Here is a 15,412-nt window from a genome sequence, read left to right on the forward strand (position 1 = left end):
CTAGATATTGATGCCTTCTCTAAGGCAGGTGTCCAAATGGTGGCTCTCTTCTTAGAGATAAGCAGGAGCTTTCGCTGGGAAAAAAAAAAAAAAATTTTCTCCTCTCCTCAGTTGCCATTCCCATTGGTGCACATTGAAACTCTTGTTGGTAGGGTCCCCTTGAGCAAGTCTATTCTTGTGACTGAAGTAAAAACGAGACGGCTCAAGCCACAGTGCATTTATCCAGAATAAGTTCAAGCATTCTTGTTAACCCAAGTAATGAAGGTTACGATGCTTTGCTATCTCTTCTCTCTGCCCTGATATCTTTCTCCATTTCTCCTCCCTAGCTCAAGAGACATAAAGAACAGATCAGAAAGGGGCCAGTGTTTAAGAATCTACCTTCCAATGCAGGGAATGCTGGTTTGATCCCTGGTCAGGGAACCAAGATTCCACAACTAAGTACAACTTGAGAGTCAGTGTACCGCAATGAAAGATCCCACATGCCACAACTAAGCCTCAATACAGCCAAATAAATAAAGTCATTAATTTAAAAAAATGGTTCAGGATGTCTTCTGCATAGATGATCAATGGAGAAATGAGATACTGTCTCAGTTGTTTATCAACGTCTTCCAGATCCAAGCCAACCATTCTAAACTCTGCTGTGTGATGTGCAGGCTGAGACATTGCAAATTGCATTTCACAAACTCTCTCCCTGGCTGGCTTCCTTTAGATGCTGACAACAGGACTCATGAAGGGAAAGTGGAAGAAGAAAATGAGAGAGAAGGAACTCTCTCCCTATTTCAGTAGCACAGGCAACACTGGTTCTCCATCCTGGTACACCCCGAAGCAGCTACACAATACCCCATCAGATGTCTGCTCACTAGCTTCAGAGTGACACCTTGGTGATTCCAGCTCCTATGGTGGTGACCCCTCCTTTGCACCACTAAACCCTCATAATAACACCATCCCTTTCTCCCTCTGCACTTGGAATGGTAGCTGCTTCACTAATCTTCGGATTAGCTCCCTCGTCTGCTTTCATTTGCATTATTCATACTTAACGTAACCAGTTTCTTGTATTAAATCACTTTTGTTTTCCTAAGAGCTACAGAAGCTGACCTTCTTTTCATTGAAAATATCCCACATCTCTAGAAGTGGTTCTTCAGTAGGTCAGTAATTCACTTCTCCAGCACCCCTTCACATTCCATCCTCCCCTCACCCAGAGGCAGTTCATATGAGGATTGGGAGGCTGCTGGAGTGACGACTGATGTCAGGACCCACCTGGTTCCCTCTCAGGGGGAGTTGCCTGAGCACTTGTATGCACAGCTCTCCTTGGAGAATGTGGGATATCTGGATGGTTCTTGATCCTCTGTTTGGGATTACAGTCCCCATTTCTTTTTCAACAGAAGACCTAGTCATCATTCTTTCAGATGTAAAAACGTCCATTTTTGAGATGACAACGCAATGGGACACGAGCATTTATTTTTTTATATAAGTTTATTTTGGCTACATCAGGTCTTAGTTGCTGCTTAAGGAATCTTCATCGTGAGGAGCAGGCTTCTCTCTAGGTGTGGTGCGTGGGATTCATCAGTAGTTTCCCAGTGTAGGGTTGGTTAGTTGCCCCCTGGCCTGTGGGATCTTAGTTCCCCCACCAGGGATCCAACCTATGTACCCTGCTTTGGAAAGCAAATTCTTAACCGATGGGCCACCCACCGGGGAGTCCTGAGCATTTCTTTTGTTTCTTAATGGTCTCAGTTGAGAGAGTTAGAAGTTGGCAATTTTCTCTGTCAATCCTCTAATTCTTTGGAAATTTTACTAATTCATAAAGTACAATCCTGAATATTCATTGGAAGGACTGATGCTGAAGCTCCAATACTTTGGCCACCTGCTGACTCACTGGAGAAGACTGATGCTGGGAAAGATTGAAGGCAAAAGGAGATGGAGTTTATATCTACTGATCCTCATCAAACTTTCAGAAATTCAGGGCTACTGTGCCCAATTAGGTATGATTTGGGATTTGACTGTTTGGAAGAGACAAATGCGCTTCCTCCCCAAAACCGTTGTAATGGAATACAAATAATAGAGAGCAAAAAATGTTGATCAAAAAGCTATATGTAATCCAAAAAGATATTCTGTGTAAAACTTCTTAAAACTATAAGCACCCAACATTTAGATGTAGCCATTTTGGGGAGAGAAAAATCCATTTGTTTAGTGAAGCAATAAGCATCAAAGATTTTGAAATAAAAATTGAAACATATTAAAAATAAATATAACTTAAATCATTAGCTAAACCTGAGAGAATTATAAGTAACAGAGAGATAATGGCATCCTTTAATAGTCATCAGATTGCAAAGTAGCTAGGCTGAATTCTACTCTTGGGCAAAACATCTTTCGCAAACAGCCACTTAAAACCAATTTCTACTATAAAATGTATTCTTTCTAATTTGCTAATAGAACACAAACTTGAAATCAATACAGATGCTGACAAGAAAAAAAGAAACAATTCTTATTATACAATTTGTTTGGATGAATGTTAATTCCTGACAATAATGGAACAAGAAAGTAACAAACAATTCCCATGTTTCCACTCATATATGTCTTAGTGGGATTATTAGTGAGTTTCTCTCCAATAAAAAGTATCTAAGTGGAAAAATTTTTAAGGGCTGAATTATTTTTCCTATTCTAAAAAAAGTAATTAGTACACTGATTAAATTTTTATAGTTTAAAATGCCATAAGACAGTATATAAATTGCTTTCTTTTTCATCCATTTGGGGTTCCATTTTCAGTAAGAGGGAAAGAACAAAGAAGTCCTATATTCAAATAACAAATTCAAGCCATATATTTAAATAATGAACAATTTGATATTGTGAGCTCTCTCAGCATCTGAGGGTTTGCATCTCTGAGTTATCATTGTACCACAGTGATGATGTGATCAGGGAAGATTTAGAAAGGGTGAAGGAATTTTTCAGTTCATTTCAGTTCAGTTCAGTCGCTCAGTCGTGTCTGACTCTTTGTGACCCGATGAATCGCAGCACACCAGGCCTCCCTGTTCATCACCAACTCCCAGAGTTCACCCAAACTCATGTCCATCGAGTCGGTGATGCCATCCAGCCATCTCATCCTCTGTCATCCCCTTCTCCTCCTGCCCCCAATCCCTCCCAGCATCAGGGTGTTTTCCAATGAGTCAACTCTTCGTATGAGGTGGCCAAAGTATTGGAGTTTCAGCTTTAGCATCAGTCCTTCCAATGAACACCCAGGACTGATCTCCTTTAGGATGGACTGGCTGGATCTCCTTGCAGTCCAAGGGACTCTCAAGAGTCTTCTCCAACACCACAGTTCAAAAGCATCAATTCTTCAGTGCTCAGCTTTCTTCACAGTCCAACTCTCACATCCATACATGAAAAACCACTGGAAAAACCATAGCCTTGACTAGACGGACTTTTGTTGGCAAAGTAATGTCTCTGCTTACTCTCTCTAAAATGAACCATAGAAAGTCTACAGACAATTGTAAAGGGCCAGCATGGATGAAAAATGTTTAACTCAATTAAGTGTTTTCAGGGTACCTGTTCAGGCTCAAACTGAAATATTTTAATTCCACCTTCAGTGCTATTTAGTAACTTCCATAAACCTATGACAGCTGTTCTAGGACCCCAATTAATGTTACCAAATTTCAATGATGGTATAAAAAATTAAATTGCATCTATGATCCAAAATTCCCATTTCCATCCATCATGAATATTGACACTTCTTTTCCATCGGTTTCCCAAGAGCAGCAACAAAAACCATTGAGCACCTGCTGTGTGACAAGAGACTTGCTAGATGCTGTGGGTAATACAAGATGAGTGACATAATCCTTGACCTTAAAGTGGCCACAGTCTAGTCTTCAGAGAAATGAATCAGTTATTATTCACTCTACAATACATAGTCATCCCTGGCATGGGTCAGGCTCACAGCGCAGTGAGATGACTCCTATGACAGGAATAGAATGGGTTCATTAGGTGAACAAACGAGTAAAGATCACCTCTGTGGGCAAAAATCATCAAGGAAAGCTTCAAAGAGGTTACAGTCCTTTTACAGGCACTGCAACTAAGGAACAAAGAAAGAAGTGCTTCCTCTCTCTCTCTCTCTGCATTTTCCAGAATGATCTTTTAAAAATGCAAAACTCCAGACTTCCGTGGTAGTCCAGTGGTTGGGAGTCCACCTCCCAGTGCAGGGGACACAGGTTCCATCCGTGCTCTGGGAGGATCCCACATGCCACATGGCAACTAAGACCCTACATCGGAACTACTAAGCCTGTGCTCTAGAGCCTGAGAGCTGCAACAGCAGAGGCCACGTGCTGCAGCTACTGAAGTCTGCTCATCACAGAGCCTGTGCCCCGCAACAAGAGAAGCCACGGCACGCACTGCAACTCGAGAGCAGCCCCTGCCCACTGCAAGGAGAGAAAGCCCACTCACAGCAAGGAAGACCCAGCTGCAGCCAAAAGTAAAAATAAATAAATGTATTTTAGATGCAAAATTCCTTATGTTACTTCCCTGCTTTTCACTCCTCACGGCTTCCTGTAACATTTGGGATAATATGACACATCAGAGCTTTCAGATCGGGTCCCAGCTTGCCTTTTCAGCCTCAGCTTCCGATGTTGGCTGCTACTGGCTCCTCCTCCCTATCCCACACCACTGTCCCCTTTAACTCATTTAGCTTCAGCCAAAGTGCATTTAGGGTTTACCAACATGCCTTCCCTGCATGGGAAGGATTGTAACCATCCATTTTGCCTGACTAACTCATTCCCCAGCCTTTAATTTGCATATCATTTCTTCAGAAAAGCCTTCCCTGACTTCCCCTACATGTCACAAGGTCTTATCACATCATTACTTGTTTTCCTTATTTACACTATTCATTAAAGTTATATATTTATTTGTCAGAATGCACAGTTCACAGACGCTCATTGTGAATATTGCTCGTCACTTTACTCCCTGTGCAGAGCAATTAGTATTTACTGGAAGCGTTTGAGTGGATAAAATAGGCATGCTCTCTGCCTCTCCCTGGATCCACTAAACCTGTGATAATCCAAAGGCAGCAGATAGGAGCGGGGGAAGAGACAGAAACAGAATGCCTGGTAAACTACAAACACCAGCTAACAAATAACCAATATTGACAGGAAATATATTCTTACGCTTGTGATTGGGACACCATTAGCTTTGTGTTAGGCACATTCTATGGGCTTCCCAGGTGGTGCTAGTGGTAAAGAATCTGCCTGCCAATGCAGGAGACATAGAGAGGTGAGTCTGATCCTTGGGTTGGGAAGATCCCCTGGAAGAGGAAATGGCAACCCACTCCAGTATTCTTGCCTGGAGAATCCCATGCACAGAGGAGCCTGGTAGGCTACAGGCCATAGCGTCACAAAGAGTTGGACACGACTGAAGTGACTTAGCCCACACGAGGCACATTCTATGATATCTAAATACAGCATACCATGTAATTCTCACAGTTATTTTTGCCTCCATTTTACAGGTGAGAATTCTGAAGCACAGAAAGAGTAAATGACTCATACAAGCTCACTCATCTAGGAAAGGATAGAGACAGATTTCACACCTAGGCACTATGCCTACAGAGTTGACACAGTTAACTATTATCCTCTGTTGCCTCTTGGAAGCAGCAAACTATTATTTATCACAGAACAAGCAGCACATGAAGATGGTTTAGGACCAAAATACAGAGGATAATGGGGCATTAAAGTGGGATCTCAGGACAAGAAAAAACCCATATTTTTAAAAATAACAAAACAAAAAAGAGATAAGATTTTGCTGTTTGCAGAACATATGGAGCCTATGAAAAGCTACTCTTTTATGTAATCTCATACAAATTTACATCAAATTAAAAAACTCAGGCTATACAACAACTATAGATCTAAAACAGCTAAAATGGCGTAATAATTTGCCTCTGCTTTCTCTTGTGCTTGAGCAAGGATTCACGAGTATTTTCTTCTTCTAAATTAGGTCTTTGCTTTAGTATCTAAAAATAATTTTAAGTTAATACAGAAGACTCTTGATGTTGGTTCACAAATGCTATGTCTCTTGGTTTTCTAGAATTGTCCATCAGTATAACACTGTTCATACATGTTTTGTGTGACATGTAGAGGATTCTGATTTTGATCAAAGTCTTTTTTAGGCTCAAAGACCCCAAATAGTTACATGAGAAGAACAAAAGTGAAAGTACTAGTCACTCAGTCATGTCGAACTCTTAGCAATCCCATGGACTGTAGCCCACTAGGCTCGTCTGTCCATGGGATTCTCCAGGCAAGAACACTGGAGCAGGTTGCCATTTCGTTCTCCAGAGGATCTTCTTCATTGAACCTGGGCCTCCCATATTACAGGCAGATTCTTCACCATCTGAGCCATCAGGGATGCTCCCAAATACTCACACACTCATCATCAATGTAAAATTCTACTTTTCTTGGGAAGAAGATTAAAGTAACAAAGCTCATTATTATTTTAAACAAGCAGGCACACACACAATTTCTGTGTGCTCCTTTCTCAGAAATACAAATACCACATCATGGGGTAGCATCTGAATGCAGAGATCCAAAGAACAGCAAGAGGGATAAGAAAGCCTTCCTCTGTGATCAATGCAAAGAAATAGAGGAAAACAACAGAATGGCAAAGACTAGAGATCTCTTCAGGAAAATTAGAGATACCAAGGGAACATTTCATGCAAAGATGGGCTCGATAAAGGACATAAATGGTATGGACCTAACAGAAGCAGAAGATATTAAGAAGAGATGGCAAGAATACACAGAAGAACTATACAAAAAAGAAAAAAAAAATCACTTCATGGCAAATAGATAGGGAAACAGTGGAAACAATGTAAGACTTTATTTTGGGGGGCTTCAAAATCACTGCAGATGGTGATTGCAGCCATGAAATTAAAAGACGCTTACTCCTTGGAAGGAAAGTTATGACCAACCTAGATGGCATATTCAAAAGCAGAGACATTACTTTGCCAACAAAGGTCCATCTAGTCAAGGCTATGGTTTTTCCAGTGGTCATGTATGGATGTGAGAGTTGGACTGTGAAGAAAGCTGAGCACTGAAGAATTGATCCTTTTGAACTGTGGTGTTGGAGAAGACTCTTGAGAGTCCCTTGGACTGCAAGGAGTTCCAGCCAGTCCATCCTAAAGGAGATCAGTCCTGGGTGTTCATTGGAAGGACTGATGCTAAAGCTGAAACTCCAATACTTTGGCCACCTCATGCGAAGAGTTGACTCATTGGAAAAGACTCTGATGCTGGGAGGGATTGGGGGCAGGAGGAGAAGGGGATGACAGAGGATGTGATGGCTGGATGGCATCACTGACTCAAGGGACAAGAGTTTGGGTGAACTCCGGGAGTTGGTGATAGACAGGGAGGCCTGGTGTGCTGCAATTCATGGGGTCGCAAAGAGTCGGACACGACTGAGCGACTGAACTAAATCTTGTATGTCTATCAATGAAAAACAGTGATTTGTTGTATGTATTTTTGATGTGGCTGCAACCATATATGATCAATATTAAACATAGCTAAAATGTTGTATGCTTTAGAGTGAAGAAAGCAGTTAATATTTCTGATTTTAGCAATAAGCATGTATAGATTCTCCAATATAAATGACATTCAGTGCAAGCCAGTAGTTTTATAAGGAAAGCACTCTGAAACTGGATTCAATTCTAAGTTGAGAAACCAACTTTATCAGGTACTATACTGTGGGATTTTGGCAATTTGCATGACCTCTCTGAGACTGTTCTTCTTTATAAAAACAGGTACAATGCCTCCTATCTCACAGTGTTATCCTGAGGATTAAATGAAATAGGCAGAGATGCCTAGCAGGGTCTTGAATGTAATAGATCCTCATTAAGTGGCTTGCTGAATCACAATTCCATCAAAACATTTCTCTTAAGTCTTATCTCTTGACACTTCACCACAAAGATGCCCTCTTTCAACTTCTTTCCTTTAAAAAAAATAACACAACGGAAATAACACAACCTTATATAACTATGCTCTAGACCTATTTATGCCTGAATTTTATTACCAAGAGAATATAACAACTGCTTCACAGAGCAGACAGTCTCCAAGGATCCAACCAGCAGGTCAAGATGAATTTGACAAAGTAAATATTACAAACATTACAAAAGGGCACACCATAAGATGAGAGAATATAGTATCTGAAACGGCATTAATCCCAAGTCCTTTAAACTACAGTCCATTCATGAATGATAGGTGGAAATAACAATACTGAAAAATTATTACACAACCATCACTGTAAGATGGGTTTCCCTGGTGGCTCAGGCAGTAAATAATCTGCTTGCAATGCAAGAGACCTGGGTTTGATCCCTGGGTCAGGAAGATCCCCTGGAGGAGGGCATGGCAACCCACTCCAGTATGCTTGCCTGGAGAATCCCTTGGACAGAGGAGCCTGGAGGGCTACAGTCACAAAGAGTCAGACACAACTGAAACAGCTTAGTACAGACACACATGTGTGTGTAAAGATAGAGAGTATACGGATGAAAGAGAGCAAGAAAGAGAGATCACTTCTATAAAAGATTACATAAAAGAGACACATCAATTGAGAGAAATGTCTAATATGTGGTAGAAGACATTCCATAATGAACTGTCAAGTGAATGACCCGTAAAACAACAAAAGAAGATAAACATGGATACATGGATTTGCAGAGTTTAAAGAAGAAGTGAAGCACATATTAAAATCAACATTAAAAAAACAGGCCAAATTGGAAGCAACAAAAAGCCAAATAGGTCATGCTGAAATATATTAGGGAACATACATACATAAATAACACTAAGTAAATTGGAAATTAACAAAGAGTTTAAAGGGGCTGGAGAAATAATGACCAAAAAAAAAAAGCAAGCAACATATAATTAATATTTCTGAAAAAAGAATCAAAAAATAAAAAGGCATTAATATGAAGCAAATATCTAAAGATATGATTTAAGACAACTTGGTAAGAAATAAAAGAATATTGAAGAATGCTACAGTGTGGTCCAGGAAAAAGTGACCGATAACATTCCTCTCTGGGTAAAGTTAACAGACTCAAAAGCAAAAAAAAACTCTAGAAAAAAGTAGATTCTAATAAAAAGTATAAGCCACTAATAAAAACTTCTAAAAATAAAAATTCCTATCAGTCTATCATATGCAGTTGTACAGTCTATTCTCTTATGTCTAGTTTCTTCTGTTCAGCTTAACGTCACTGAGTTCCATCTGTTTTATCACACTCACCAGTACTTCATTCTTGTTTTAATGTATAGTGTTGATTAGTATTCCACTTTGTAAATATATCAAAATTTGTTTATCCTTTCTCATATTGAAAAGCAATTGAGTTCCTACCGTTTGAAGGTATTTATGAATAACTGCTAAAGATGTTTTGTACAGGTTTTAAGTGTTCACATATATTCATTTCTCTTAGTAACTACCTAGGTGTGAAATTTCTGAATATAGTCACAGAGTATGTTTAAATTTAAAAGAAACTACTAAGCAGTTTTCCACAGTGATTTTAATATTTTATATAACCCACAGCAAAATATGAAAATTCCAGTAGTTGCAAATTCTCACCAGCATTTGGTAATGTCAGTTTTATTTTTTTAACTTTAGACCTTTGACAAGGTTTGAAATGGTATCAAATTGTGGTTTTAACTTTCATTTGCCAGATAAGATTAGTAATGTTGAGAACTTTGTCAAGTGTCATTGGCCTTTGGTATATCATATTTTATGAAGTGTCTAATCAAATGCATTGACTATTTTAATTTAGTTATCTGTGTTTCCATTATTAATTTTTGTAGGCATTCATTATACATTGATATATATCCTTCAGTAGATATATCTCCTCCAGTTTGTGGCATGCTTATTCAGTTTAACAAAAGTGTTTTGTAGTGAGAAATTTAAAATGAATTAGTGAACTCACACTATAAATTTTTTTTCTTTTACATTTGGTGTCATTTCTACTCTATGATATTTGCCCACCCAAAATCACAAAGAGCTTTTCACATTTGTTCTTCTAGAAGTTTTATGATTGTATCCTTTATGTTAAATACTATGATCTTTCCAGGTGACACCAATGGTAATGAATCTGCCTGCAATGCAGGAGACACGAGAGATGCAGGGTAGGGAAGCTCCCCTGGAGCAGGAAATAGCAGCCCACTCCAGTATTATTGCCTAGAAAATCTCATGGACAGAGGAGACTGGTGGATACAGTCCAGGGGGTCACAGAGAGTTAGACGTGACTTTATAATCTTATTCTTTATGTTAAATATTATGGTCCATATGAAATTAATGTTCATATGTGGTGGGAGACAGGACCAATGGTCATGTTCCAATATTTATCCAGTTGTTAAAGTGTGATTTTAAAAATCTGAAGTAAAAATAACCTATTGAAATTTGCTAACTTTAAGCTACATAATGTACACATTTCTGTAACATAAACACAATCAATATATATATAATAGTTCCATCATTCCAAAGAGTACTCTCTTGCCCATTTGCAATAAATCCCTTCTCCTACAACTAGCTCTTGCACCCTCCAATATGCTTCTTGTCTGTAAGCTTGCCTTTTCTACAATTGAATATTCTCCTCCTTCATCCTCATCATCAATAAAATATGAATATGAATAAAATAATATAGCATATAATCTTTCATGTGTAGTTTCTTTCATTCAGGATAATGCTTTTGAGATCAATTCACATTGTCATGTGTATCAGGAGTTTTACTGTTACAGCTGAATAGTATTTCATGATAAGGATGTACGAATTTGCTTATCCATTAATTGGTTAATAGATATTTGAATTGTTCTGAGGTTTGGGTTACCATGAAAAAAGTTACAGTAAACATTCAAATATAATAAAACATTTGTTAAAAACATATGTTTTAATTTATTGCGGGTAAATACCTATTGTCACCCTGCTTTTTAAACTTATATGCAGAGTACATCATGAGAAATGTTGGGCTGGAAGAAGCACAAGCTGGAATCAAGATTGCCAGAAGAAATATCAATAACCTCAGATATGCAGAACACCACCCTATGGCAGAAAGTGAAGAACTAAAGTGCCTTGTGATGAAAGTTAGAGAAGTGAAAAATTTGGCTTAAAGCTCAACATTCAGAAAACTAAGATCATGGCATCCGGTCCCATCACTTCATGGGAAATAGATGGGGAAACAGTGGCTGACTTTATTTTGAGGGGTTCCAAACTCACTGTAGTTGGTGATTGCAGCCGTGAAATTAAAAGACGCTTACTCCTTGGAAGGAAAGTTATGACCAACCTAGAGAGCATATTAAAAAGCAGAGACATTACTTTGCCAACAAAGGTCCGTCTAGTCAAGCCTATGGTTTTTTCAGTAGTCATGTATGGATATGAGAGTTGGACTATAAAGAAAGCTGAGCGCTGAAGAATTGATGCTTTTGAACTGTGGTGTTAGAGAAGATTCCTGAGAGTCCCTTGGACTGCAAGGAGATCCAACCAGTCCATCTTAAAGCAGATCAGTCCTGGGTGTTCATTGGAAGGACTGATGTTGAAGCTGAAATTCCAGTATTTTGGCCACCTGATGAGAAGAGCTGACTCATTTGATAAGACCCTGATGTTTGGAAGGACCGAAGGCAGGAGGAGAAGGGGATGACAGAGGATGAGATGGTTAGATGGCATCACTGACTCAATGGACATGAGTTTGAGAAAACTCTGGGAGTTGGTGATGGACAGGGAGGCCTGGCATGCTGTGGTTCATGGGGTCGCAAAAAGTCAGACTACGACTGAGTGACTGAACTGAACTGAAATACCTAGGACTAGGATATTTGAGTCATTGGGTAAGTGTATATTCAACTTCATTAAAAAAAAAGACTACAAAGCTGTTTACCAGTATCTAAACTATTTGGCATTCTCCTTAGCAGTGAATGAGAGTTCCAAATGCTCTGCATCCTTGTCAAAACGTGTTGTTATCAGGATTTTTTCATTTGTTTGTTTTCTTACTTTACCATTCAATGGGAGTATAATGATATCTTATCATGGTTTGGATTTACATTTCCCTAATTACCAACAATATTTTTTACTGGGGTATGGCCAATTAACAACGTTGTGATAATTTCATGTGTACAGTGAAGGGACTCAGCTGTATGTATACACATAGCCATTCTCCCCCAAACTGAGCATATTTTCATGTGTTTTTCATTTATATATCTTCTTTCATGAATTATGTGTTCAAATCTTTTGTTTATAATTTTATCTGGTTATTTTTCTCTTTCCTGATGTGTAGAAGTTATTTATGTATTCTAAAAACTAATTTTATACCAGACATGTGTTTTGCAAATATTTCCTCCAAAGCTAAGGTATGTAGCTCTATTTTCTGCTAGTGTCTTTCATAAAGAAATTCTTTTAAGTTTTTATATTTTACAATTTATTTATTTATTTTGGGTGCTTTTTAGTGTTATAAGAAATCTTTGTTTAACCCATAGTCTCATAGATTCTCATGCATTTTCTACTAGAAATTATATATACATATCTCAGTTCCTGTATAAATCTAAATTCCAAATTGAATTTTTTTAATATATGGCATGAATTGTGATCCAGATTATGTTTCTCCATATGCAAGTTAAAATATCCAGCACTTAAGAGTTGAAAACAGCATTGTTTCCCTCACTGAATTACCTAGGTGCTGTACTCTAAAAATTATTTTATCATATAAGCATGAACTCCCAGTGGTCTTTAGTATCTATCCCTACATCACATTGTCCTAAAATCAGTTACTATAACTCCTTTAATTCTGTTTTCCTTTTTCAAAATTGTTTAGCGATTCTGAAAGAGGAAAGAAGCAACAGGTCCAGGAGCTCAGTTTTCCTGCGAAGGAGGCCTATTAGCGAATCACCATAGCCACAGCCAGTGGGGCAACCGACAGTGAGGGCTGGCGGTAAACATTTCCAGAGACTCAGAAGGTGGGCGCTACCCTTTGCAGTCGCCCTCTGCTGCATTCTAAAGTGCCCACACCTCTTCAAAGGGAGCTCTTCCATGTCTTGTGCCTCAGTATTTATATCTGGTGCTCTAGTTTTTGTAGCTGAGATTGTGTTTGAATGCCTGACTCTTGTGTCCAGGGATTTCTGGGTCCTGTGGGACTGCAGCAACAGAAAAGACACTCCTTGGCAGCCTACCACCCTCAGGGCACAAAATCAACCACAGACTGAAACACATCTCCAGTTTTTTTTTTTGTGAAAGAGTCCTAGTTGCTTAATCTGGAGCTTTGGCCTGAGGGGCAGGCTTCAGGTATAGTGTACATCTATCTACAGGTCTACACAGGGGCTGTCAGTAAACATAGGCCAGGGACGCCATCCTTGTGCTCTCTCTCTGCCCCACTACAGCACTGATTCTCCCCAAAAGAAGCTTACATACTTGGAACCTCAATTTTTATCACCTCTGCACAGGAGACAGCTCCAGATGATCTGGTCTGTTGACCATCAGGGCTAATTCTTGTGGTTTCACAGGACAGTATATATCTGCATACTTTAAAAGCTGCTGACTGAGTGTCTGGCTTTAAGTCAGTCTAAATCTAGATGCTGGCCAAGATACTCTTCTGCGGGACACTAGGCGGAACCTGAAAAGCTGGGGGCTATTAAAAATGAAACAAGTTTTTCAGACAATCACAAAGGTTCTGGAGATAACCCAAAAACTAGGGTACTGCATTAATACAATGAAAAATAAAATTCAACATCCATTTATGATTGTTAAAGCTTCCAGTGAAGTCATTATAGAGGAAATATATAAAACGGTTATATATGACAAACCCACAGCTAACATCATACTCAGCAGTGAAAAGCTGAAAGTTTTTCTTCTAAGATCAGGAAGAAGACAACAGCACCAATTTTCACTGTTTATTCAACATATTATTGAAGTTCAAGCCAGATAAATTACGCAATAAAAATACAGTCATCCAAATTGAAAAGGAAAAAGGAAAACTCAATATTTGCAGATGACATGACACTGTATATAGAAAATCCTAAAGACTTTATCAAAAAAATGTTAGAACCAATTAAATAATTCAGAAGAGTTGCAGGATACAAAATAAATATGCAAAATCTGCTGGATTTCTATACATTAATATCAAGCTATCAGAAGCAAAGGGCTTCCCCAGTGGCTCAGTAGTAAAGAATCTGTCTGCAACGCAGAAGGCCGGAGTTTGATTCCTGGGTCAGGAAGATCCCCTGGAGAAGGAAATGACTACCCACTCCAGTATTCGTGCTTGGGAAATTCAATGAACAGAGAAGCTTGGCGGGTTACAGTCTATGGGGTCACAAAAGAGTCAGATATGACTCAGCAACTAAAGAGCAACACCATGAGAAGCAGAATTAATAAAACACTCCCATTTATAATTGCATAAAATGAATAAAATACATAGGAATACATTTAGCCAAGGAGGTAGAAGACCTGTATACTGAAAAGTATAAGACATTGATGAAAGAAACTGAAAAGACACAAACAAATGTGAAGATATTCTGTGTTCATGGATTTAAAAAATTAACATTATTAAAATGTCCATACTATTCAAAGCAATCTACATATTCAATACAGTCCCTACCAGCATTCTATTGGCATTCTTCACAAAAACAGAACAATCCTAAAATTTATATGAAACCATAAAAGACCCTGAATAGTTAGAACAATATTGAGAAAGAAGAACAAAGCTGGAAGAATCATGCTCCCTGATTTCAAACTATACTACAAAGGTATATTAATCAAAATCATGTGGTTTGAGCACAATAATAGACACATAGATCAGTGGAACAGAGTACAGAGCCCAGAAATAAACACACTCATCTATAGTACTTTAATAAAAAAAAGAAAGAATATACAGTGAAAACCACATTCAATAAATGGTGTTAGGAAAACCAAATACCACATGAAAAAAAGACAGGAAAAAAAAAAGAAACTAAAGAAACTAGACTTCTATTTTACACTGTACACAAAAATTAACTCAGAGTGGATTAAAGTCTTGAGTATATAAGACCAGAAGCCATAAAGCTAGAAGAAAATATAGGCAGTAACCTCTTTCATATCAATTTTGGTAATAATTTTTTGGATATGACTTCAAAACAAAGGCAACCAAAGCAAAAATAAACAATGTGGACTATATCAAACTAAAAAGCTTCTTTATGGCAAAGGAGATCATCAACAAAATGAAAAGACAACTTTCTGAATGAAGGAAAATATTTGTAAATCATATATCTGATAAGGGGGTAATATCCAAAATATATAAGAAACTCAAACAACTCAACAGCAAAAGAAAACAATTTAAAAACTGGCAGAGGATCTGAATAGATATTTTCCAAAAAGACATACAGATTACCTACAGGTACATAAAAAGATGGGCAACATCACTAATCATTAGGGAAATGCAAATCAAAACCACAATGAGATATCACCTTAC

Source organism: Capricornis sumatraensis, chromosome 2, assembly GCF_032405125.1.
Source record: "Capricornis sumatraensis isolate serow.1 chromosome 2, serow.2, whole genome shotgun sequence".
Classification (NCBI taxonomy): domain Eukaryota; kingdom Metazoa; phylum Chordata; class Mammalia; order Artiodactyla; family Bovidae; genus Capricornis; species Capricornis sumatraensis.